Source organism: Bufo gargarizans, chromosome 1, assembly GCF_014858855.1.
Source record: "Bufo gargarizans isolate SCDJY-AF-19 chromosome 1, ASM1485885v1, whole genome shotgun sequence".
Taxonomy (NCBI): domain Eukaryota; kingdom Metazoa; phylum Chordata; class Amphibia; order Anura; family Bufonidae; genus Bufo; species Bufo gargarizans.
Window position 1 is genome coordinate 390,834,479 of NC_058080.1, and position 27,619 is coordinate 390,862,097.

The following is a 27,619-nucleotide window of genomic DNA, read 5'->3' on the forward strand; positions in this document are numbered from 1 at the left end:
AGTCTGGCGCAATTAGGATCAGAGTGGTAGAGCTGGTACTCATCTTCTTTAAGACTGCCGGGATTAGGGGCAAAGGAGGAAAGGCGTATGCCAGTTTCATGTCCCAACTCTGGGCTAGGGCATCTACTGCCACTGGGTTTCCACTGGGGTTTAGAAAGTAGAAACAGTCCAGCTGAGAATTTTCCCTGGACGCGAAGAGATCTATCTCTGGTTGGCCCTATACCTAGCAGATCTGTTTGAAAACCTGTTTGTTCAGACTCCATTCTCCCGCGTCGATCCTGTGACGGCTTAGGAAGTCGGCTCTCAAGTTCTGAGACCCCTTTAAATGGGTCGCTGAAATAGACAGAACTTCCCTCTCTGCCCATGTGAAAATCTGATCTGCTAGATCATGAAGGAGCGGGCATCTGGTTCCGCCCTGTCTCTTTAGATAACATACTGTTGTTATATTGTCGCATAGGATCCTGATGTGTTGACCTTGGAGAAGATGCTTGGCTGCTCTCAGAGTCTTCAGCACTGCCTTCAGTTCCCGGTAATTTGAGGACCTTAATCTGTCTTGAAGCACCCAAGAACCCTGGAAGAGATGCTGGTCCACATGCCCCCCCCCCCCCCCCAGCCATTCAGACTTGCGTCCGTGGTAACTGTTATGGCTGGAGTCATATTCCACGGGACCCCCTTCTCCAAATTCTTCGGTTCTATCCACCAGGCCAGGGATTTCAAAACTCTGACAATTTTATCTTGGAGTTCAGAGAGCGGTGGTCTCTGTTCCAGGCTGTCAACACTGCCTCCTGGAGGGTCCTGGAGTGGAATTGGGCCCAAGGTATAATTGAGATACAGGAGGGCATCAGTCCCAGGATCTGCATGGCTTCTCTGAGTGGGTTCTCTTCTTTTTGAACGACTCCATCTTTTCTCTTATATTGATTTGTTTCCTCTCCGGTGTGTTGTATCCTAGTGTCCAGGAGAGTGCCCAGGAATTCTTTCCTCGTGTCTGGTACCAGGTCCGATTTTGGATAGTTCACGATCCACCCCAAATATTTGAATAGGGCTAAAGTCTGATGGATGTCCCCCTCCAGCTTTTGTACTGAATCTGCTATCAGAAGAAAATCGTCCAAGTAGGGCACGATTGTAATCGAACTCTGGCGAAGGTAGGCCATCATTTCTGATACTATCTTTGTGAAGAGACAGGGGGCAGATGAAATCCCGAACGGCAGGCACTGAAATTGGTAGTGAAGGATCTCCTCCTTGTACTTGACCGCAAACCTTAGATACTGTTGATGTTGAAGATGTATGGGGATGTGGTAGTACGCATCCTTGAGGTCCAATGTGCAGAGGTGAGCACCTGGTGGGATCAAAGGAGTAGTGGATCTTATTGATTCCATCTTGAACCTGTAGTAGGTCACCCACCTGTTTAGAAATTTGAAATTGATGATCGTCCTTACCGAATAGTCTGGCTTCTTCACAAAGAATAGTCTTGAATAGTGTCCTGTGAAATGTTGGGGAGGAGGGACCTGGGTGATAGCTCCCAGAACCAGAAGCTTTTATATATCTGACAGCAGCTGTTGCTGAAGGAGAGGAGATTCGAAGTAAGTCATCTGGAAGGTTTGTGGAGGAGGAGTTCTGAAATCTATCCTGAAGCCGTCCCTGATAGAGTCCAGGATCCACTGATTGTGAGTAACTCTCTTCCATCTTTCCCAAAAGTGACGAAGTCTCCCTCCTACCGGTCTGGCGTCATGGTTGCCCTGTGTTGGTATTGGGGTTGAAGAGGAAACCCCTTCCCCTACCCCCTTTGGGGTAGCTCCAACGGCCCGATTTACCTTTCCCTCTATAAGCCTTGGCCTGACTTTGGCCCGAGGGTCTACGAAAGGGCTTCGGCTTTTTAGGTTTCTCCTCAGGAAACCCTTTTTTGTTATCCGCCGCATTCTGGAGGATAAAGTCCAAGACTGGGCCGAACATGAAAGAACCAGAGAATGGTATGGAGCAGAGTCTGTTCTTAGATGCTACATCCCCGGACTAGGACTTGAGCCAGAGGGGACGTCTAGCAGCATTAGTCTGAGACTGGGATTTGGCTGCAAATCTAATAGTTTCTGCTGAAGCGTCCGCCAGGAAACTTGAGGCCATCTTTAGCAGAGGAAGTGACTCTAGGATCTCTTCCCTGGATGTCTTAGCCCTGAGGTGACTCTCCAGTTGATTAATCCACAAGACTAAGGCTCTGGAAGCTGAAGTGGCAGCAATGTTAGTGTTAATTGTAGCTGCCCCTGACTCCCAGGATTTTTTCAGCAGACCATCCAACTTTCTATCCATGGGATCCCTCAGCTGCGATGAATCCTCAAACGGTATTGAGGTCTTCTTTACAACCTTGGCCAACTGGACATCGACAGAGATTAGTGTCCTTCGGATCAAAGCACAGTCGGTTTTTAAAATCTCTGGGAATGAAGAGCTTCTTTTCTCGATCTGCCCATTCTTCTGTAATGAGATATTTTAGATTTTTATTTACTGCGAAGACCTTTCTTTTCCTGACTTTAAGACCCCCGAACATTTCATCTTCAACTGAGCGTGTTTGTTCCTCCTCCTCAATAGCCATGGTCTGCCTAATGGCGGTGAGTAGGGGGATCTAGATCCTCGGATAAAAAGAAATATCTTCTTTGTTCATCCTGAGGAAAGGACACCGAGTCATCGTCGATTCCGTCTGAAGCACATAACCCTTCTTCCTTTGAATCAGAGCCTGACTGGATCCTGGCTCTTTTGGAGAAGGGGGGGGGGGGGATGGTACTGGATCTGTGTTCTGGCTCGAGGTTGCCGCCTACACCTCCTGTCTTCCAATATCCCTCAAATCTGAAAGTAGGGATGACCGTTCGTCCTTAAGAATTTTGGAAAGGCATTCTGGGCATAACTGTTTTTTATATGACTCCAGAAGCCTTGTTTGGCCTTATTTAGAGTCAAAAGGGATTGCTAAAAAACACCCCTGTCAAAGCACATAACGCAGCTACTTACAGGGGCCTGGACGGGGGAGTCTGAACAAGTCTCCTGCTTGTTGGACGCCTGGACCTCCATGATGCAACCTAACCAGGTTGCCATCAGACATTTAATTAGGGATTTGTTTACTTACTGGTCCGCCCATCGCCGCCTCCTCCTGCTCTTCACGGGGGGACTCATTCCAGGGAAGAGTCAACCCCCTAGACATGCGAGACCTCCTGATTCGGAAGGTCTCCAGCATGCCGATGCGCGCCGCCATGACACTTCCGGTGACGCGTTTTGGCTTCCGGTCACGTGGGAGCACTCGGTAATCCAGCCTAGCGGCGCAGGGGAGCTCAGGAGCGCTGCCGAGCCCGTAGCTCCGGAAGGGAGAAGTGACTACAGCGTCCCCGATTCCTGCGGCCAAGTCAGAAAAGGGTATCGGAGACCTAACCAGGGGACCACTTCCCAGAGAGGTGCTGGTTCAGGGGCTGCAGAAGTCTGAAGAGGAGAGGTAGGCACCCCCCGACCAGACTCGCCCCATTCCCTACCTAACCTGCTAGGAGGGAGCTGTCTCACTCCCCCTATCCCAGTAGGGACAGGAAGAACACTGGAGAAAGGGGGTGGGGAGGGGCCTTTTAAACTGTCTCTCTTCCCGTCCCTACAGAAGCCAATAAGGACATCCTCCATGGGTGCTGTCATGGAGGATGTCCTGGAAATTACCGGTTACTATCTAACCGAGGCCAGGAACCTCGGTGTCACGAGGGGATGCTCCTTTGACTTCCTGAGACAGTACAGCACCGAGGCCTACTACGGAGGCATCGGTCTGTACCACAAACTCCCTCTTGAAGTCAGGAGTCACCAAAACCGGGGACCCACCGGAGCCGACTTCAAAGCGGAGAAAGCCTCTTCCGCCTGATCATTCCAGCGGACTATCACGGACTTCCGTCCCTTTAAAGAGCCCTGTCAATGGAGCCGCTAGAGTGGCAAAATGTAAAACAAACCTCATATAATTGCCCACTATTCCCAGGAACGACTTTGCTTGTCTAGAGGTAGTAGGTCGCCAATTCCGTATCGCCTCTATTTTGTTTACTTGGGGTTTGATGACTCCGCGCCCAATGACATACCCAAGGTATTTAGTCTCCTCTAACCCTATCCCACATTTCTTTGGGTTAGCTGTTAGTCCCACCTTTCGAACGGAGTCTACTACGACCTGTACTTTGGGCAGGTGACTTTCCCAATCAGTACTGTAAATAACAATATCATCCAGGTAAGCCGAGGCGTCCCGCCGATGGGGACGAAGCACAATGTCCATTAGACATTAAAAAGTGGCGGGGGCGCCATGCAGGCCAAAGGGTAAGACCTTATATTGGTACAGTCCCTCTGGTGTAACGAAGGCAGTTTTCTCTTTGGCAGCCTCTGTCAAGGGTACCTGTGGCTTTCGCCTCCCCGGGTGGTGTACCTTGTAATTTACCTCTCTAATTTTTTCACGTACCTCATAGGGCCCCTGCCACCTGGCTAGGAACTTACTGTCCACGGTCGACACCAGAACCAAAACCCGATCACCCGTGTTAAAGATCCGGATCCGAGCCTGCCGATTATAGATCAGACTCTGGGCTCACTAAGCGTCCTCCATATGCTCCCTGACAAGAGGCAAAACTGTCTCTATCCGCTGTTGCATCTTGGTAATATATTCAAGGATGCTTTATGTGGAGTGGGTTGTTGTTCCCACACCTCTTTGGCTACGTCCAACAAGCCACGAGGATGTCTGCCATATAGCAATTCGAAAGGGTGAGAACCCGGTAGAGGCCTGGGGCACCTCTTGCACTGAAAACATCAGATAGGGCAGAAGAAGGTCCCAATCCTTTCCATCTTTGGGCACCACCCTTTTTAACATGGTTTTTAAAGTTTTGTTAAACCTTTCAACCAGTCCGTCCGTTTGTGGATGGCACACGGATGTCCGTAACTGTTTAATACGCAGCAACTTACAGAGTTCCCTCATGACCTTGGACATAAAAGGGGTCCCCTGGTCAGTCAGGACCTCTTTAGGTAGCCCCACTCGGGAGAACATCTCCATTAGCTCTTTAGCTATAAGTTTCGCCGATGTACAGTACAGACCAAAAGTTTGGACACACCTTCTCATTCAAAGAGTTTTCTTTATTTTCATGACTATGAAAATTGTAGATTCACATTGAAGGCATCAAAACTATGAATTAACACATGTGGAATTATATACATAAAAAGTGTGAAACAACTGAAAATATGTCATATTCTAGGTTCTTCAAAGTAGCCACCTTTTGCTTTGATTACTGCTTTGCACACTCTTGGCATCCTCTTGATGAGCTCCAAGAGGTAGTCACCTGAAATGGTCTTCCAACAGTCTTGAAGGAGTTCCCAGAGATGCTTAGCACTTGTTGGCCCTTTTGCCTTCACTCTGCGGTCCAGCTCACCCCAAACCATCTCGATTGGGTTCAGGTCCAGTGACTGTGAAGTCCAGGTCATCTGGCGCAGCACCCCATCACTCTCCTTCATGGTCAAATAGCCCGTACACAGCCTGGAGGTGTGTTTGGGGTCATTGTCCTGTTGAAAAATAAATGATGGTCCAACTAAACGCAAACCGGATGGAATAGCATACCGCTGCAAGATGCTGTGGTAGCCACGCTGGTTCAGTATGCCTTCAATAAATCCCCAACAGTGTCATCAGCAAAGCACCCCCACACCATCACACCTCCTCCTCCATGCTTCACGGTGGGAACCAGGCATGTAGAGTCCATCTGTTCACCTTTTCTGCATCGCACAAAGACACAGTGGTTGGAACTAAAGATCTCAAATTTGGACTCATCAGACCAAAGCACAGATTTCCACTGGTCTAATGTCCATTCCTTGTGTTCTTTAGCCCAAACAAGTCTCTTCTGCTTGTTGCCTGTCCTTAGCAGTGGTTTCCTAGCAGATATTCTACCATGAAGGCCTGATTCACACAGTCCCCTCTTAACAGTTGTTCTAGAGATGTGTCTGCTGCTAGAACTCTGTGTGGCATTGACCTGGTCTCTAATCTGAGCTGCTGTTAACCTGCGATTTCTGAGGCTGGTGACTCAGATTAACTTATCCTCCGCAGCAGAGGTGACTCTTTGTCTTCCTTTCCTGGGGCAGTCCGCATGTGAGCCAGTTTCTTTGTAGCGCTTGATGGTTTTTGTGACTGCACTTGGGGACACTTTCAAAGTTTTCCCAATTTTTCGGACTGACTGACCTTTATTTCTTAAAGTAATGATGGCCACTTGTTTTTCTTTACTTTTACTTGCCTTTTTCTTGCCATAATACAAATTCTAACAGTCTATTCAGTAGGACTATCAGCTGTGTATCCACCTGACTTCTCCACAATGCAACTGATGGTCCCAACCCCATTTATAAGGCAAGAAATCCCACTTATTAAACCTGACAGGGCACACCTGTGAAGTGAAAACCATTTCAGGTGACTACCTCTTGAAGCTCATCAAGAGAATGCCAAGAGTGTGCAAAGCAGTAATCAAAGCAAAAGGTGGCTACTTTGAAGAACCTAGAATATGACATATTTTCTGTTGTTTCACACTTTGCTGTTATGTATATAATTCCACATGTGTTAATTCATAGTTTTGATGCTTTCAGTGTGAATCTACAATTTTCATAGTCATAAAAATAAAGAAAACTCTTTGAATGAGAAGGTGTGTCCAAACTTTTGGTCTGTACTGTATGTCGCAGTGGCACTGCCTCCGAGTACTGAAATCAAGGACAACCAAGATGTGTTGGTGTCTCCTAACGGACTTTGGTACTGGGCCTACTAATAGCGATTCAAACGGTACCTCGATGATCAGGAGAGGTACCAAGGAGCTGTGGAACAGGTGCTGTGGGCTAGATGCCTGGCAGGTAGGGCAAGACTTACAGAACTCGTCCACCTTGTTAAACAAACTGGGCCAGTAAAACCGTTGTAGTATCCGGTCCTGTGTTTTCTGCATTCCCAGATGACCCCCAAGAACATGCTGGTGGGCTAACTCTAACACAAGTTTGTGATTTACACGATACAACATACCCTGATGAACCACAAAACGGGGGAACACCGACTCTGCCCCTGGTTATTATGGTTCACCATCTACCATTAACACATTTTCCCAGGGTTGGATCTCGGTGTTGTGCCATACCGAAATTATCCCCGGAGACATTGAGGTCTGCCAGCTCAGGACCTGGCGGCAAGTCCTCCATGTCTCCTACCATTACACTCAGCGGGGTTGTCTCCCCCTCTTCCACCAAAGTGGTGGTTACCCCTACCGCTGACCCTTCGGACTCAGGTTCCCAGGGTTCTGGTCTCCCCCCTGAGCCGGGCCACTCTGCTAGGGTTACACCTGTCTCATGGGTATCAGTCACTCTCGGAACAGGCCACAATGATGGGAAGTCTCTCCCTATTATAAGTTCATAATGTAGACAGGTTGCGACAGCCACCTCGTGGATCCACCAGCCAGGAACCGTGGACAGAGACACCATAGCAGTAGGGTAGTCTTTTAAGTCCCCATGTATACACATGACCCCTACTTTACCGTCAGTATACTCATGACTCCGCACTAGGGGAGCCTATACCAGGGTCACCAGACTCCCCGAGTCCAACAGAGCCTCCGCTGGAGTGCCTCCCACCTCCACCTGGCACAGATGATTCAGGGTCTCTGAAGCACCTACTGCACACAGCTTCCTGGCATACAATGATAAACCATAGTTTGTGTCCATAGGTTCCCCCTGCTGTGGACAGTCCACTCGAACATAGCCAGGCTCCCGACTCCGCCAGCAAACTATTGGAGCGGGGTCCACAGGGGTTACATCCTGGGTGGGTTTGGTGGGCACCAGTCACCGGCTCTGGGGTGAAGAGATACAGGATTTGACTGCCCCCCTCCCAAAAGAACCCCCCCTGTAAGTTCCGGGTAGCCTTATAGCGCTCCACCAGGTTGACCATCTCCAGCGCATTACCTGGAGAGATCTGGCCAATCCATTGCAGGAGAGGGGGTGGCAGAGCCCTCCAGAACCTGTCTGCTAACAACCGGTCCAGCATAGCAATGGGGCTCAGCACGTCAGGTTGTAGCCACTTTTGCAACAGGTTATAATACTGGGGTCTCACAGGCTTAGCCGGGTTGAACCCCCACTGATGCACCCACTGGGCCCGGACCAGCACATTCACCCCCAGTCTTGAAAAAAATCTCACCCTTTACCTTTGGGTCGTCAGCCGCTTGATCGTCCAGCAAGTCAAAATACAGCCGCTGGGACTCTGATGTCAGAAAAGGAATGACGACCTCAGCCAACTGGTTTTGAGGCAGCTTTTCCCTGGTGGTCACTTTCTCATACAATGCCAGGTAGGTTTCGACGTCGTCTGCGGGGGTCATTTTAGGGATCGCTGCACGGATTGCTTTCCGGGCATCGTGGACGCTTGGGGTTGTTCCTGCGGTCTGCAAAGCCATCACGTGTTGTAGCAGCAACTGGTTGGTCTCTTGCTGCTGCCTGTTAGCCTCGAGTTGCTGCAGGTTGGTCTCTCGCTGCTGCAGATTAGCCTCCATGAGGGCCTTCATAACAGCCTCTATTTTGTCACGTGACACAGGTTTGAATAATGACATACAACCGTGTTAAAACCAAAACATATTTTGGCGTTCACGCCAGCCTCACTGCGCTTGCCCGCTCCAAGCCACCAATTGTAGGGATTTGCTCTGGTAGGCAGGGTAAGCGGACGCAATACAGAGGCAAGACCACGGTTGAAAAGCAAAAGTTCAGTGTTTATTCACACAAACAGGCAGAAAAGAAAAACAATACTTTGCAGGAACCCGGTGTTAATTCACACAGCAAGAGTCCACAAAACAAAACATGTCACCTGGCAGTTCACAGCAGGCTTTAGGGCTCCTGACTCCCATGGCGGAACTCCTCAGCTCCCAAAAACAGAGCTTCCACAGCTCCACTATCACCTGGAGGATCATTCCACCCCCAGCTGAGCTGCTGGCTGGATTTTTAAATCCCAGCCCAAAACCTGGCCTGGAACGTGGGGAACAGCCACCCACCCTGCTCTTTGGCTGCTCCCAATAAGAATCGGTCCGGATCGGCTTTACAGCCACACTAAGTAAAACAGTGTCAGTGAGCACTAGCTGCCGCTGACACACAAAATTACCGGTTCCTATCTCACCGAGGCCAGGAACCTCGGTGACATGTATCTTCCGTCAATGATGGACCCTTGCGCCTTCCTACAGTATATATAGTGCCAGTTTTAGCTATATATGAGAGAGGCCGTGAGGTTCAGCAGCATTGAGCGAGCAGCGTCTTCACATTTCCGTACTGCGCGGTGCTGAACAGTCAAGATGGGTTTTCTACAGCAACTCGTTGCCAAAAGACAAATTCAGAGGCTGCTTTCTAATAAAAAAAGTACAAAATCATCAAATAAAGTATATTGCAAAAATAATCAGAATCACTTGCCCTGCAGATTTAAGAAAAAAAACTAGTAAATTACGGTTACACGTCACAATCCTCTTTTTTTGAATAGAAGAAGTGGTTGGTGGTGGCCCAAGAACAGCTGGTGGTTAGAGAACATTAGGTTTCTCATCATACGTCAGCAAACATTTCACAATGTATTGAAGACTTTATTTGGCACACGTTATGAGAAGTCACAAAGTCAATTATGCTTCGAAAAGTTGAATGAATATTGATGACCACCAAATGGGTGCCTGTCTTATCTAAGGAATTCGAAAAACTACATTCAGCAGCATGAAGACCAGAAAAGAACGCAGAACTTAATACCTGGAAGCAAAAGACATCCTGCATTAGGCATCATGAGGCCATCCCAACACAAGTCCCTGTAAAAATTCAGCTAATAAGGGAACATATCTGTAATAAGCCAGGGGACATCTGGGTCAGGCATTAAAGGTGGCTGAGGCACTTATGGGGGGCAAACCTGTGGGTAAGGCACTTATAGGGGCAGACTTGTGGCTGAGGCACTTATAGGGGGCAGACCTGTGGCTGAGGCACTTATAGGGGGCAGACCTGTGGCTGAAGCACTTATGGGGGCACACCTGTGGTTGAGGCACTTATGGGAGCACACCTGTGGCTGAGGTACTTATAGAGGGCACACCAGTGGCTGAGGCACTTATGGGGGCACAGCTATGGTTGAGGTACTTATGGGAGCACACCAGTGGCTGAGGCACTTATGGGAGCACACCTGTGGCTGAGGCACTTATTGCGGCACACCAGTGGCTGAGGCACTTATGGGGGCACACCAGTGGCTGAGGCACTTATGGGGCAAGCCTGTGTCTGAGGCACTTATGGGGCAAGCCTGTGTCTGAGGCACTTATGGGAGCACACCTATGGCTGAGGCACTTATGGAAGCACACCTGTGGCTGAGGCACTTATGGGGCACACCTGTGGCTTAGGCACTTATGGGGCACACCTGTGGCTGAGGCACTTACGCTGGGTTCAGACCTGAGCGTACTTGAACGTACGCTCTGTATGCGCGATTGTACGGGCGTTTGCATTCGCGCATACAGAGACAAGCGAACGCCCATTGTCACGCGTTCCCAAAAGTCTATGTATGGGAACGCGCGACAAGACGCCCCAAAGAAGCTCCTGTACTTCTTGGGCCGTCGGCGTTTTACAGCGCGATCGTACGCGCTGTAAAACGCCCAGGTGAGAACCATTCCCATAGGGAAGCATTGGTTTCTCCTTGTTGAGCGTTTTACAGCGCGTAGGAACGTGCTGTAAAACGCTCAGGTGTGAACCCAGCCTTATGGGGCACACCTGTGGCTGAGGCACTTATGGGGAACATCTGTGGCTGACACCTCGATGGCGATACTCCTGTACATAAGAGCAATGTTGGATTCAGTGACTTGGCGGCCAATAAAATATGTGAACAAAGAAACTTTAAGACCACCATGTGAGATTACTTTGAAATATGCCATTTGCCATGTCATAACATCCGAGGTTTGGTCACCCCTGGGCAGGGCAGCAGTTTGCCCATGTCCCACATTAACACATTGGAATACTGTGGGGTAATCCTGTGGGGGAAATAACCCACTTAGTGAAAAGAACATGGTCCTCTAGCCCTGTCCCTTGTTTCCTCAGAGCCATCTGCACATCCCAGGAGTAAGCACACCTCAGTAAAGCCATTGCCTGCATTCTAACAGGTATTTCAGATCTCAACTATGGGACTGGAATATGCCAACTTCACCACAGAAAGCTGCCTTGTAGTCTGGGCAGGCATGTCCTAGTAATAAAAGAAGGTGAGGACTGAAGTAACATCTGCTTGCAGCCGGTGGCTTCTCACACCTCTCCTCCTTTCCTCTCCCTGCATTAGAGAAGGACAATCCCGCGCCTCCCCTCCTCCTCTCCATGCTGTCCTCCCCCCTCCGCCACGCGCAGGCGCAGCTCACACATTCGGGTCTCCTCGGCACGACTCGGCTATTTCCGCCTCTTTGTTTTAAACTCCAGCCGGAATATTTTTCCTCCTCATTTTTCTCTCAACTAAGGGGGGACTCATTGGGAAGACGGGAGACCCCCCCTTCGCCCCGCTGCTTCCAGGGGGCTTCTGTAGCCCCAGCCCTGGCTTTGCCAGCTGCACAGACACACACACCGAGGCTTTTCCTTTTGCCCTGTGTGTCTGTGCTCTGTGGCCGCTGGTGAAAGCCCCTCCAGCAAGCAGCAGCGGCTTCATCGCCAGAGACACAAGACACAGCCACTACAGCGCCGCTCCACGGTAAGAATTGCAGCAGGTCAGGGGCTGATTTCCACCCTGCAAAGTGTGAGAGAGAGGGGAACTGGGATCTGCTAGATGGGGATAGTCATGGTCATGCCTCCTCCTCCTCCTCAGCCCTCCCCCTGTGTAATATAGCACCTCTTCATTTCCCTTTAATGCCCTCCTGCACTGGCTGAGCCAGGACTAAGCCATGCTCCAAGCCCCCATGGTCTCCTCAGTCCTGTACTGTCTCCATCCTGGCTTTTATCTCACTGCTCCCCCTCCCCTTCCTACTTTCCAGAAGACCCCCTGGCTCATGGCCTCAAGGGGGATTCTATAGTGCCTCTGCTTTCCACCCCCATTAGGATCCTTACTTATCCCAAGCTGGATTGCCCTTTTACCCTTCACTCACCTGCCATTACAATAAGTTCTCCATGCCTTCTTCCATCTGTGCACCTGTGTCATGAGAACCTCCTAGGTGTCTTCACCATGATCCATGTGTCTTCAGTTTCTTCCAGCCACCTCTTCATAATGCTTTCATTCTCACTTTTACGCCTGAGTCTCTTGGCATTTCACCCACTAGTGCTACCCTCTTCTTCTTTTTGGCCAGTGCCAGCTGGCTGTCACTTTTCTCCACTGTTGGCTACTAAATATTCCTAGAGATCTCCACTGGCCTTGATCCACCAGCACCATAGATTGGCTCTGCAGTTTCAATGTATGTGTAACTTTTTACTCCTCTGATGGTTTTTCCACCTTTCTCCAGCCTAGATGCACATGACACATTTCTTGTCCTTGGTGGTCTATCTTACTGATCATACACATGGTGGTGTTCTACATTGTCTTGCCACCTACTTGTGGGTGCATATCACCACCCCCTGCCTCTGTAATCTCCTTTTTATATTCAGGTCTGTTTTTTGGGGTACAGGTATTGGTCCACAATTAAACTTTAGATAGCTACTTACCACTTGTGAGTTGCCTTCTAACACATTGACAGATGTCCTACACTCTACTTTTTGGTTCTGCTGGGTCAACATTTATGTCTTGTCACTTTATTCTACTTAATGTCTGTTTTCATGCTTTTTATATTGTTTATTGCACTGTTCCCTTCATGTGGCACCGTCAGAGGTCTTGGGTGGCCTCCATGCTTTGTTATAGTGTCTTATGCCCACCTAAAGGGCACTTTCCCCTTTCTTCTAGTGCAGCGCCCTTGTAGATTTCCTACTGTTGAAATCAGTTTCTGCTTCCAGCTTTTCTCGTTTTCTGTTGGTTTGTAGCTTCCATTTGATATTTACCTATGTTTTTCTTTTCTGGTTTCATTGCCCCATAGTTGTTGAAGACACTCCATAATTTGGGTATGATAGGCTCTGAGCACAATCTCCACTTTATTAAGTCCTACTCACACGTGGCCAGGTCTTAAGATCTATGGTGCTGTTTAATAGGGGTCTGTGGTGGTCGCAGGTGATTTTCTTTCCCTAACTTACAGATGAATGGCTCTGCAGAAAAAAAAAAAAAAATGACGATAAGCCCCTGTTAGAAACAAATGACCATAACTGGTTCCTGAACATCTTCTGTAAAAGTGAAGGGGCTATGGAGGAGGCTCTCCAGCATGAAGACCCTGCCAAACAGCCCCATTTATCTTGGTGTCACAGATCCTTGACTTACAAGAGGAGTGGGATTCAGCACTTGAACTTCAGAAAGCTTGTGATTTATTTCGTTCCTATGAATGCGACCCTAGCAGAGATAATGATTGATTAGAATTATTTGTATTTAATCTTGTATTTTTAGCTTTGGGTAATGTTTGAATTTCATTCATGCACCACAACTAGTGTTGAGCGAACTTGTGTTTAAAGTTCGGCTTACAAGGTTCTCTAAGAATTCCGTTATGGGATTAAGCTACCACCGACCGTAAGTTATGGTTCGTGGTAGCGGAATCCATAACGGAAATCTTAGATAATCTGAACCTTGTACGCCGAACTTGAAAACACAAGTTCTCTCAACACTACACACAACCTGTTACCTTACTGCCCTGTCTGGTTTGGCATTTACTTACTTTTCCAACAACTTAAGGTCTCATTTTTATGGTCCGCAAACCGTGGATCTACAAAATACGGTTACAGGCTTTGTGCATGCCGCATTTTTCAACTAGAACTGGCTGTTCTTGAAACGGACTAGAATAGGACATGTTCTATTGTTTGCAGAATGGCTAGATGTCCATTACAAGATGGTCATCCGTTAAGATGTCTGCGTGTCTTGTTTTTTGCCCCCGTGTGTCATCCGTACTCCATGTGTACTGCTGGGCTTAAAAAGGGATTTCCAGCTTTCTTCCTACTTGTATTCAGTGAAAAAACACTGACAGACCACGGATGCCATTTGATTTGTGTCACTGGAAATTCACTGATGCATGAGTAAGGGCTCTTTCACACCTGCGTTCTTTTCTTCCGGCATAGAGTTCCGTCGTCGGGGCTCTATGCCAGAAGAATCCTGATCAGTTTTATCCTAATGCATTCTGAATGGAGTGAAATCCATTCAGGATGTCTTCAGTTCCGGAACGGAACGTTTTTTGGCTGGAGAAAATACCGCAGCATGCTGCGCTTTTTGCTCCGGCCAAAAATCCTGAAGACTTGCCGCAAGGCCGGATCCGGAATTAATGCCCATTGAAAGGCATTGATCCGGATCCGTCCTTAAGCTAAACGTCGTTTCGGCGCATTGCCGGATCCGATGTTTAGCTTTTTCTGAATGGTTACCATGGCTGCCGGGACGCTAAAGTCCTGGCAGCCATGGTAAAGTTTAGTGGGGAGCGGGGGAACAGCATACTTACCGTCCGTGCGGCTCCCGGGGCGCTCCAGAGTGACGTCAGGGCGCCCCAGGTGCATGGATGACGTGATCGCATGGCACGTCATCCATGCGCATGGGGTGCTCTGACGTCATTCTGGAGTGCCCCGGGAGCCGCATGGACTGTAAGTATACCGCTTCCCCGCTCCCCACTACTACTATGGCAACCAGGACTTTAATAGCGTCCTGGCTGCCATAGTAACACTCAAAGCGTTTTGAAGACGGATCCGTCTTCAAATGCTTTCAGTACACTTGTGTTTTTCCGGATCCGGCGTGTAATTCCAGCAAGTGGAGTACACGCCGGATCCGGACAACGCAAGTCTGAAAGAGGCCTTCCTCATGCACACGACCGTTGTGTGTATTGCGATCCGCAAAACACGGATGACGTCTTGCGGAACGGCACGGACAGCCATTGATATAACTGCCTATTCTTGTCCGCAAAATGCTGACAAGAATAGGACAGGTTATATATATTATTTTTTTTTGCTGGCTGCGGCCCCATTGAAGTGAATGGGTCCGCATCTGCGGCTCGGATGCGGACTAAAACAATGGTCGTGTGCATGAGGCCTAAACACGTTAAAATCAGTGGATCCACGTTCTGCTGGTGGAGAACACGGACAGCACACGTCTGCAGTTCACTAACGTGTGAAGGAGGCCTAAAGGGTGTACATGGATATCATGAAGTGCTTGTGATGTACTTTACTGGTCAGTTTCTGGTTGAAGGCACCATATTTTCATTGGATTAGGTTTGCTGAATAATCAGTGATCTGCACCCACCACCCATCTGTCTATGAATAATGGTCATATTGAGTCTGATGCTGTGTACATGCTGATACTGTTTGTGACTTTGTGACTGTCAGCATGGAGACTGTAACTCCTGTACTCTTACTGTAGCATGGCTAGGCTTGCTGGACAAATGGTCACTTTGCTATTCTACCTGCTCATTGTTTCTAAAGTGTCACTGGATTTGTTTAGAGCCAGCTTAGAAATTGTCGCACCCTACCAGTGCCTGTCACTACAGCGCTGCATTCCATTCCTTTACTATCGAGAGCATTATGTTATTTATATATGTCTATAAGTTACATAAGTTATAGTTTTTTGTATACAGTGATCCCTCAAGATGCATTGGCCTCAGGATACAATATTTTCTGCATACATACAATGGTCTTTTCTGACCCACCGTAAGTTGATTAGTTACCAGTTAGCAGCTATTCCTGACTGTTATATGTAAGGACTTGTTTTATCTGTCTTACCCTGGGTTCACACCTGAGCGTTTTACAGCGCGTTCAAACGCGCTGTAAAACGCTCAAGACATGAAATCCAATGCTTCCCTATGGGAATGGTTCACACCTGGGCGTTTTACAGCGCGTACGAACGCGCTGTAAAACGCCCGACGCTCAAACAAGTACTTGAGCTTCTTTGGGGCGTTTTGACGCGCGTTTGTGGCCATAGGACACTGCAGTCAATGACACAAACGCGCGTCAAACGCGCGTTTACTATTACAAAAACGCGCATAAGAACGCGCGTTTGAGAAACGCTCAGGTGTGAACCCAGGGTTAGGGCTCTTTCACACCTGCGTTCTTGTGTGCTGTTCGGGTATTCATCTAACTGGTGCAAAGGAAAAATGCAACCAATCAGATTGATCATTTGACTTTCCAAAGGAGCTCTGAGAAATGAAAAGTGGAATCTGATTTGTAGCTATGGGTAACTAAGGGTACTTTCACACTTGCGTTTTTCTTTTTTCGGCATAGAGTTCTGTCACAGGGGCTCTATACCGGAAAATAACTGGTCAGGCATATCCCCATGCATTCTGAATGGAGAGTAATCCGTTCAGGATGCATCAGAAGGTCTTCAGTTCAGTTGTTTTGACTGATCAGGCAAAAGAGAAAACCGCAGCATGCTACGGTTTTATCTCCGGCGAAAAAAACTGAAGACTTGCCTGAACGCCGGATCCGGCATTTTTTCCCATAGGGATGTATTAGTGCCGGATCCGGCGTTCTGTTATGCGCATGCGCAGACTGAAAAAAAGGTGAAAAGAATAAATGCCGGATCCATTTTGCCCGATGACACCGGAACGACGGATCCGGCATTTCAATGCATTTTTTCGACTGATCAGGCATTTTTAAGACTGATCAGGATCCTGATCAGTCTTACTAATGCCATCAGTTAGCATACATTTTGCCTGATCCGGCAGGCAGTTCTGGCGACGGAACTGCTTGCTGGATCTCTCTGCCGCAAGTGTGAAAGTAGCCTTAGGCTTCGTTCACATCTTCGTCAAGAGATCCAGCAGGCTGTTCCGGCACAAAGCAGCTTGCCGGATACTCTACTTCACCGTCGGGTGTGCATTGACTGCAATGAGGTCCATCTGTGATCCGGCCACTTTTTCTGCATAAATGCTGGTTTTCAGCCGGACAAAAACCATTGCATGCATTTTTTTTATCCAGCTGACTGCCGACATTTGCACCAGATCTGCGAATGGGATATGTGAACAGAGCCTAAGCCAGTTTCTGTTTGCACCAGTTTTGATAAATCTCTCCCAGTGTGTCTTGCCACTAGCAGTTTCCTCATGTTTTTTTCCCCCATAGGGATGGATATGAAGCAAAGTCAAGAGCTACAGCATGCTACATTTTTTAAAAAGAAGCCAGAAAGACAAAAAATGCCACTTAATTAACAAAAACGTCAGGAACAAAACAAAAAAAAATGCTTGTGTGTTTTCTTATTTTCCGTAGACCTCCAGCTAACATCTGTAGCTGGCGTATTTACTGCAAAAGCACTACTAAAAACAGTGCAGAAAAACGCCATCAAAAACTTATGGGGTGAACCCACCTTAGTAGGGGCTTTTACATGGGCTGATGTAGTCGGAAAGTTAGTTCAGGTCGGTCACTTGTGCATCAGTTAGCAACACTCATTTGTTGTCTGGGATCTTTAACGCTGGGTTCACACCTAGGCGTTTCTCTGCGCGTTTTTGTCGCGCGTTTTATGCACGTTTTTTTTATAGTGAACGCGCGTTTGACGCGCGTTTGGGTGATTGACAGCAGTGTTGTCCAAAGAGTCTATGGCCCAAACGCGCGTCAAACGCGCCAAAAAAAGCTCCTGTACTTGTTTGAGCGTCGGGCGTTTTACAGCACGATCGTACGCGCTGTAAAACGCCCAGGTGTGAACCCTTCCCATAGGGAATCATTGGTTCTTACCTGTTGTGCGTTTTACAGCGCGTAGGAACGCGCTGTAAAACGCTCAGGTGTGAACCCAGCGTAAGGGTATCAAAGGGGTTGGCCACATTTAGGCTACCAATACACGCTGTGGATCACTTGTGGATCACTTGTGCGGGGAAAAAAGAATCAGCATACAGCACCAGCAAAGTGAATGAGATTAGTCAAATGTGATGTATTTTGCATTTGTTTTTCTTTTTGGCGTGCATTTGTGCAGGGAAAATCTGCATAAAATCCTTACCAAAACCCACAAGAAAATGTGCGGATAGAAATCTGCACAAAAACCATGCAGAGAGGGTGCACAGAATGGCTTGGGACTGTTCTCAGTGCACTTAACTGCTCATTTGCATATGGATTAAAAGTACTTCTCCAGAATGAAGCAACAGATCCCTGACGCTGGGTTCAGACCTGAGCGTACTTGAACGTACGCTCTGTATGCGCGATTGTACGGGCGTTTGCAATAGCGCATACAGAGACAAGCGAACGCCCATTGTCGCGCGTTCCCGCTGAAGTCTAAGTACCGGAACGCGCGACAAGACGCCCCAAAGAAGCTCCTGTACTTCTTGGGGCGTCGGACGTTTTACAGCGCGATCGTACGCGCTGTAAAACGCTCAGGTGAGAACCATTCCCATAGGGAATGATTGATTGGTTCTTGCCTGTTGAGCGTTTTACAGCGCGTAGGAACGCGCTGTAAAACGCTCAGGTCCGAACCCAGCCTAAGTGAAAGGTATCCGTACATCCAGGTAGGCTAGGTCTACAAGACATTGTGCCTGGTTTACCAGTAAATTTCCTTATGGGTAGTACGTTGTTGATCATGTTATCATTACACTTCACAACTGGTCATTGGGCCTAAGCTAGGCTGCATGTGTTATGTGTTAAGCCACTGTCGGAGTTGCCCCTTCTTGGCCTTTTATAGCTGAGATGGGACAACCCCTTTAACAAGATTATCTCTACAGCCACAGCGATCTGCCACACACCATTAACACCCCTTTACACAGTCTGACTGATAAGGCAGTTATGGGAAACAAACCATTGGTTAAAGTAAACTAAAGTTGTTCAACAACGTTACGCGCTATTTTGTGAATAACTAACTTCGGCTTGTCGGAGCCCATACATTCTAATACTGTACGAAAGTGGCTCTCCGTACAGTATTAGGGTACTTTCACACTTGCGGCAGAGGAATCCGGCAGGCAGTTCCATCGCCGGAACTGCCTGCCGGATCCGTCAAAACGTATGCCAACTGATGGCATTTGTAAGACTGATCAGGATCCTGATCCGTCTTATAAATGCATTGAAATGCCGGATCCGTCTTTCCGGTGTCATCCAGAAAAACTGATCTGGCATTTTATTATTATTTTTTTTTTCGGTCTGCTCATGAAGGATTTTGAATGCCGGATCCGGCACTAATACTTTCCTATGCAAAAAAATGCCAGCATTCAGGCAAGTGTTCAGTTTTTTGGGCTGGAGATAATACCGCAGCATGCTACGGTTTTATCTCCGTCTTGAACAGTCAAAATGACTGAACTGAAGACATCCTGATGCATCCTGAACAGATTGCTCTCCATTCAGAATGCATTAGGATAAAACTGATCAGTTCTTTTCCGGTATTGAGCCCCTAGGACGGAACTCTATGCCGGAAAAGAAAACCGCTAGTGTGAAAGTACCCTGAATCTGAAGTTTTGTACAAAGCGACCTCGGATAAAGCATTCAACACTATCGGAGATGATGGCTGCATTTTCATACAGTAATCATCTCCTCTGTATGGGGATGAGCCGTCACCTAGCCCTTATACAGATTCAGTTATTCTGCAGCCCAGAAGTCATGGTTTTGGTTGCTGCATAGTTTGCTTGTTCTTTGGCACATTTACATAAGCCAATTATTGGGAACGTTCCGAATAATCTTGACTGTGTAATAGGGCCTAGTTTGTGACATTGTGCTACTAATGACGATTATGAATTAGGGGGAAAAAAATGAAACCTGTCACTTGGGCTGTAAACACCATCTGCACTTTAATTAGTTCCTCATAGACAGTAAGGCTGGTTTCACACGGGCGTTGCGGAAAAATGTGCGGGTGCGTTGCGGAAACACCCGCGATTTTTCCGCGCGAGTGCAAAACATTGTCATGCGTTTTGCACTCGCGTGAGAAAAATCGCGCATGTTTGGTACCCAAACCCGAACTTCTTCAAAGAAGTTCGGGCTTGGGATTGATGTTCTGTAGATTCTATTATTTTCCCTTATAACATGGTTATAAGGGAAAATAATAGCATTCTGAATACAGAATGCTTAGTATAATAGCGCTGGAAGGGTTAAAAAAATAATAAAAACCTTAACTCACCTTATACCCATTATCGTGTAGTTCCCGGTCGGTCTGTTCTTTAGCTGTGGGCTTGGGCTGAATGACCTTTGGTGATGTCAGATCACATGCTCCAATCACATGGTCCATCACCATGGTGATGGAGCATGTGATCTGACATCACCACAGGTCCTTTAGTCACAGCTAAAGAAGAGACCGACCGGGAACTAGGCGATCATGGGGATAAGGTGAGTTAACTTTTTTATTTTTTTTAACCCTCCCAGCACTATTATACTAAGCATTCTGTAGTCAGAATGCTATTATTTTCCCTTATAACCATGTTATAAGGGAAAATAATACAGTGAATAGACTGTCACCTAGAACCCATGCGTGGAAATCGCACCGCATCCGCACTTGCTTGCGGATGCTTGCGATTTTCACGCAACCCCATTCATTTCTATGGGACCTGCGTTACGTGAAAAACGCAGAATATAGAACATGCTGCGATTTTCACGCAACGCATAAGTGTTGCGTGAAAATCACCGCTCATGTGCACAGCCCCATAGAAATGAATGGGTCAGGATTCAGTGCGGGTGCAATGCGTTTAACTCACGCATCGCACCCGCACGGAAATCTCGCCCGTGTGAAAGGGGCCTAAAGGGTGTAGCAAGCTTAACATCTGCTTAACCTGATCCTGTTGTCATTAGTGTTTATTCATCTAAGGCTAGTTTCACACTAGCGGCAGCCTTCTCTGTCCGCTCCGGCCCCATTGACTATAATGAGGGCGGGCCAGAATTCCTGCGGCAGCATGTCAAACATGCCGACATGTCGTTGTTTTATTCCGGCCGCCTCTCGGTATGTTTGCCGTGCTGCCGCCGGAACTCCGGCTCGCCCCTGTTATAGTCAATGGGGCTGGAGCGGACCTGCCGCGCTAGCGGCAGCACGGATCCGGCAGGCTATTCACCCACCGGAACAGCCTGCCGGAGAAGGCTGCCGATAGTGTGAAACTAGCCTTAGTACATGGAGTTTAATATGGAAAATATACTGCAATTTCATAAGGCAGTGCTCCTCTGCATGATGATCTTGAATGAAAACTGTGCTGGTTGCAGTCATCTAAGGTACATTGTGGACGCTAAATGCGGTTTCACACGAACGTTATAGCTTGGGAACGAGGTCCTTCTGCCTGCTGGATCTTCCGGCTCGACCGCTGCTCCCCTGAATACGGTCCTTGTGTCTGCCGGATCTCCCGGGCCAACAGCTGCTCCCTTGAACTGGTTCATGTCTGATCACAGATCCACAATGGGAACACTGCTGCAGTGAGGTGCGCTGTCCACTTCAGTGTTGATGGTGCAGTGTAGATCCGCTGACGGAGCTGGTCTGCAGTGGTGCTGGGTGTTGGACCCCCACTGATTAGCTAGTAGTGGCCTATGCTGAGGATACGTCATCATTTACAAGAGCTGGACAATCCCTTTAATGCGATTAGGAAGCATACAAATTGAGAATAAGTGCTGTATGCTGACTAGGAGAGAAGTGTTCACTCTAAAAGTCCATACAGCGGTGTTGTGTGCATGGACCCTGTATGGCACTACTTGGAGTTATGTTCTCTGAGATGTGCTCTGTAAGGCTACTTTCACACTGGCGTTTTTCTTTTCCGGTATTGAGTTCCGTCACAGGGGCTCTATACCGGAAAAGAACTGATCGGGCATATCCCCATGCATTCTGAATGGAGAGTAATCCGTTCAGGATGCATCAGGATGTCTTCAGTTCAGTCGTTTTGACTGATCAGGCAAAAGAGAAAACCGTAGCATGCTACGGTTTTATCTCCGGCGAAAAAATTGCCTGAATGCCGGATCCGGCATTTTTTTCCATAGGAATGTATTAGTGCCGGATCCGTCCTTCCAGTCTGCGTATGCACAGACCTTTAAAAATGAGAAAAAAATAAATACCGGATCCGTTTTGCCTGATGACATCAGAAAAACGGATCCGGTATTGCAATGCATTTTTCAGACTGATCAGGATCCTGATCAGTCAGAAAAATGACATGCGTTTGCATACAGTTTGCCTGATCAGGCAGGCAGTTCAGGCAACGGAACTGCCTGCTGGAATCGAACAACGCAAGTGTGAAAGTACCCTAATATGGCTGCAGTAGAATAAGGGGCAATTTTTTTCCAGTCATAGATTTCGAGGAAAAAAGCTTGCATGGGTCCAAAGCAGCCTATGGATGTTATATTGCAAATCTGTGCCATATGGAACTGTAATACAACCTTGTGCGTATTCCCTAACTGTAAATATGCAGCAAAGTACATTTATTAGACGATTCCTCCTTTTTTTTTTTTTTTTTTTTTTTTTTTTTTTTTCTTTTGACTATTCTTGATATATCTACCCCATGTTAATCTTCTTATGGTAAAGAAAAGGTCATAGAAGGTATCTTTACCATTAGTAATTTTGAAAAGTACCTTTAAGATACCTGAGGATAAATTAGTGGATTTATTTTACTCGCTTATATACCGCTAAGGGCTCTTTCACACCTGCGTTCTTTTCTTCCGGCATAGAGTTCCGTCGTCGGGGCTCTATGCCGGAAGAATCCTGATCAGTTTTATCCTAATGCATTCTGAATGGAGAGAAATCCGTTCAGGATGCATCAGGATGTCTTCAGTTCCGGACCGGAACGTTTTTTGGCCGGAGAAAATACTGCAGCATGCTGCGCTTTTTGCTCCGGCCAAAAATCCTGAAGACTTGCCGCAAGGCCGGATCCGGAATTAATGCCCATTGAAAGGCATTGATCCGGATCCGGCCTTAAGCTAAATGTCGTTTCGGCGCATTGCCGTATCCGACGTTTAGCTTTTTCTCAATGGTTACCGTGGCTGCCGGGACGCTAAAGTCCTGGCAGCCATGGTAAAGTGTAGTGGGGAGCGGGGGAGCAGCATACTTGCTGTCCATGCGGCTCCCGGGGCGCTCCAGAGTGACGTCAGGGCGCCCCAAGCGCATGGATCACGTGATCGCATGGCACGTCATCCATGCGCATGGGGCGCTCTGACGTCATTCTGGAGCGCCCCGGGAGCCGCACGGACTGTAAGTATACTGCTCCCCCGCTCCCCACTACTACTATGGCAACCAGGACTTTAATAGCGTCCTGGCTGCCATAGTAACACTGAAAGCATTTTGAAGACGGATCCGTCTTCAAATACTTCCAGTTCACTTGCGTTTTTCCGGATCCGGCGTGTAATTCCGGCAAGTGGAGTACACGCCGGATCCGGACAACGCAAGTGTGAAAGAGGCCTAACATATTCTTTACAGACGTTATCATCTTTTGCTGTCTCCAGTGAAGCTCACAATCTAAGTTCCCTACAGTACAGGTACATCTCAATAAGTTAAGGCTCTATTACACAGCCTGTTACGGCAGACTATTGTCGGGAGGGAAGCATTCATTTCTGGCAATCGCCTGCTTGCTAGCAGAGGAGACCGCTTCTATTACATGCAGCGATCTCCCCTGCAGCATGGGGTGGAATAATTACTATGCCATCTCTCGTCCCCATGCTGTATAGTGGTTTGCCGGCGGCAGATCGTTATTAGACACTATGATCTGCTGCCTGCAAACGATAATTTTTCAAAAGATTTGGATTACTCTTTGCTCGCTCACTGGGCAATCGGCTGCAGTATTACACTACCAGATGGTTGCTAATGAGCGTTCATGCGAACGCTTGTTAGCGATTATCTGCCGAAAAATCGGGTAGTGTAATACAGGATTTAGAATATCGTCAAAAGCTTTAATTTATTTCAGTTATTCAATTCGAAAAGTGAAACTCATAATATTACATAGATTCATTACACAATTGATCTATTTTAATTGTTTATTTTTGAATGTTGATTATAGCTTACATTAGAATATTATTAGACCAATTAAAAAATGATTAATACAGAAATGTTGGCCTACTGAAAAGTATGTACAGTATATGACCTTAATACTTGGTCGGGGCTCCTTTTGCATAAATTACAGCATCTATGCGGCGTGGTATGGAGGCGATCACCCTGTGGCACTGCTCAGGTATTATGGAAGCCCAGGTTGCTTTGATAGCGGCCTTTAGCTCTCCTGCCTTGTTGGGTCTGATGTCTCTCATCGTCCTCTTGACAATACCTCATAGATTTTCCATGGGGTTTAGGTCAGGTGAGTTTACTGGCCAAATAAGCACACTGATAACCTAGTTATTAAACCGGGTATTGATACTTTTGCCAGTGTGGGCAGGTACCAAGTCCTGTTGGAAAATGAAATAAGTATCTCCATAAAGCTCGTCAGCAGCGGGAAGCATGAGGTGCTCTAACATGTCCTGTTAGATGGCTGCTCTGACTTTGGACTTGATATACAGTAACATGATAAAAGACAGTAGACCAACACCAGCAGATGACATGGCTCCCCAAACCATCACTGACTGTGGAAACCACACACTGGACCTCAAACAACTTGGACTGTGTGTCTCTCCACCCTTTCTCTAGACTCTGGGACCATGATTTCCAAATGAAATGCAAATTTTACTTGAGAACAGGACTTTGGACCACTGAGAAACATTCCAGTCCCTTTTCTTCTTAGCCCAGGTTAGATGTATTTGACATCTCTGGATCATTAGTGACGTGACACAAGGAATGCAACAGTTGTAGCCCATGTCCTGGATACGTCTGTCTTTATTGGATCTTGAAGCCGCAAAAAAATACGGATGACATCCGTGTGCATTCCATATTTTGCGGTAAGGAACAGCTGGCCCTTAGAACAGTACTATCTTGTCCGTAATGCTGACAATAATGGGACATATTCTATTTTTTTGCAGAACGGAAATAAGGACATACGGAAACAGAATGCACACAAAGTAACTTCCTTTTTTTTTTTTTTCCGGAACCATTGAAGTGAATGGTTCCATAGACGTTCCGCAAAAAACTCTCAAACGGACACGGAAAGAAAATATGTTCGTGTGCATGAGCCCTGACAATACTTTCAAGGCAGCAGTTATCCCTGTTGCTTGTGCCCCTTTCTCTACCACTCTTTTTCCCTCAACTTTCCATTGATATGCTTGGATACAGCACTGTGTGAACAGCCAGCTTCTTTAGCAATAACCTTTTGTGGCTTCCCTCCTTGTGGAGGGTGTCAATGACTGTCTTCTGGACAACTGTCAAGTCATCAGTCTTCCCCGTGATTGTATAGCCTATTGAACCAGACTAAGCGACCATTTAAAGGCTTAGGTTGCTGGCACACAGTGCAGTTCTGACATGCAGTTAGGATGCAGTTTTTTATTGTAGCAAGCTGAAATGAATAAATAATTCCCACACTGCAGAACACTGGGGGTTAACAAGGCTGATAAACTGGCTAAATTGAAAACTGCTTCCTGAATGCATGGCAGAACTGCACTGCGTGCCAGCACCCTTAGGCCTCCTGCACACAACCGTTCCCCCCCCCCCCCCCCCCCGTTTACTGGACTTTTTTGCGTTCCGTATACGGAACCATTCATTTCAATGGTTCCGCAAAAAAATAAAAAAAAACTGAATGTACTCCATATGCATCCCATTTCCGTTTTTCCGTTCCAGTTAGAGATAGAACATGTCCTATTATTGTCCGCAAATCACGTTACTTGGCTCTATTCAAATGCATCCGTATGTCTTCCGTTTCCGTTCCGTTTTTTGCGGAACCAGCTATTGAAAATGTTTTGCCCAGCCCAATTTTACTATGTAATTACTGTATACTGTATATGCCATACGGAAAAACGGAACAAAAACACAACGGAAATAAAAAACGGAACAACGGATCCGTGAAAAACAGACCGCAAAACACTGAAAAAGCCATTCGGTCGTGTGCAGAAGGCCTTAGGAAATCTTTGCAGGTGTTTAGTGTGGATTAGCTGATTAGAGTGTGACACAATGGGGGAGATTTATCAAACTGGTGTAAAGTAGAACTGGCTTAGTTGCCCAAAGCAACTAATCAGATTCCAGCTTTAATTATTCACAGCTCATTTTAAAATCAAAAGGTGAAATCTGATTGGTTGCTATGGGCAACTAAGCCAGTTCTACTTTACACCAGTTCGATAAAGATCCTCCAGTGAGTTTACAATATTGAACTTTTTCACAATATTCTAATTTTCTGAGATACTGACTTTTGGGTTTTCCTTAGCTGTAAGCCATATTCGTCAACATTAAAAGAAATAAACGCTTGAAATAGATCACTCTGTGTGCAATAGATCTATAGAATATGAGTTTTCATTTTTGAAGTGAACTACCGAAATACATTTTTGATATCCTTCTAATTTATTGAGGTTCACCTGTATGTCTTTTTAGTGCAGGAGGATTCGCATGCAAACACGGGGAGAACATACAAAGTTACCAGTTCTAACCACTGAGCCACCATGCCACTGTTCTGTTTGCAGTCAATTGTACTGGCAGCAACTGCAAAGTATATAGGCAGCCTTAGACGGCTTATAAGCATTTTGAGGGTCATTTATTGAACTGATTTGATCTTGCAGGCCATTCCCCAAACACACTGCATATTTTTGCCCCACTTTCCTTCCCTTGTTCTGTCCATCAGCTCATCTGGGCAGGACATTTATATGCAGAACTTCCTGTTTCCTTCAACTTCCTGCTGGTTTTTCTAAAGAAGCCCAACGTGCTTCACTCTGTAATGTTTCACAGTGCTTGTTCCATCTGCCACATTGTTCTCTCTAAGGTAATCTTGTCCCCTACACCTCTTGTCAAAAATACAAAATATAGAGCGGTGTGTTTTGGTAAAATGCCAGACTTCACAGTGAAAACCTGATGGATTGCATTATAGTCAATGGGATCCGTCTGGTACTGTTCAGCTCAGATATGTCCCTGATCTTGCAGTTCCATTATAAGAGCAGAACAACAAAAATAATAGAACAGAACCATGGAAACAGTATTGCTGGTGTGAGTCGGCTGGGTTCCATGAAGTAGTTCTTGAAGCCAGGAACAAATGACAAGAGGGCACATATAATGCCCCATGCACACGTTTTTACGTTTCATCCATCATATTATTTTTTGCAGATAGCTTACCAACCTGTTCATTTTTATGAAGCCATGTTCTATAGATGGAAAAATTGTAAAATGTGAAGTGCACACAGAGGGTATTCTTATTTGTGGTTTGCCGACCGAAATATGGGCACGGTCATGTGCAAGAGGCTGTAAGGAAAGACCGAGTATTCTCCTCTTTGAATACACTCCTAGTTTTGGCTTCAAAAATTTCACAAAAAAATGAACGTGGAAACCCAGTCTTAACATTTTTGCCTAATGGGCCTTGTACAAACGCCAACGATCAAGTGAATGTATTTGCCAAATCATTGCCCTGTGTAAATGACTTGTTTGTTGGGTGATTGTATCTTTTATGCTGCATTAAAAATCATCTAGTTTCGGCAGCACATCACCCCCCAAAAATATGTATGTGCTACTGATAATTTGGGCACATGCAGTTCCGTTATTATCGTATTGGGCCTCATGCTCACAACCGTACTTTGCATCCGTGCCTGTCCTTCATTCTGCACTCAGTACCCCATAATGAGAAAGTTAAAACAGCATTTTAGAAATCTTTGCTAATTTATTGAAAAGGAAAGTCTAAAATATTGCATTGTC

At 46.9% G+C, this 27,619-nt stretch overlaps 1 protein-coding gene across 2 annotated transcripts in view; it reads left to right on the forward strand.

The window, feature by feature from the left end:
- Window positions 1-11,385: 11,385 nt before the first annotated feature.
- Window positions 11,386-27,619, forward strand: part of PCGF3 (polycomb group ring finger 3) — a 146,556-nt gene continuing 130,322 nt past the window's right edge. For both annotated transcript variants that reach the window (XM_044285728.1, XM_044285733.1), the window contains exon 1: window positions 11,386-11,686. The gene's annotated coding sequence lies outside the window, so the exon portion shown is untranslated. The remainder of the gene's footprint in view (window positions 11,687-27,619) is intronic.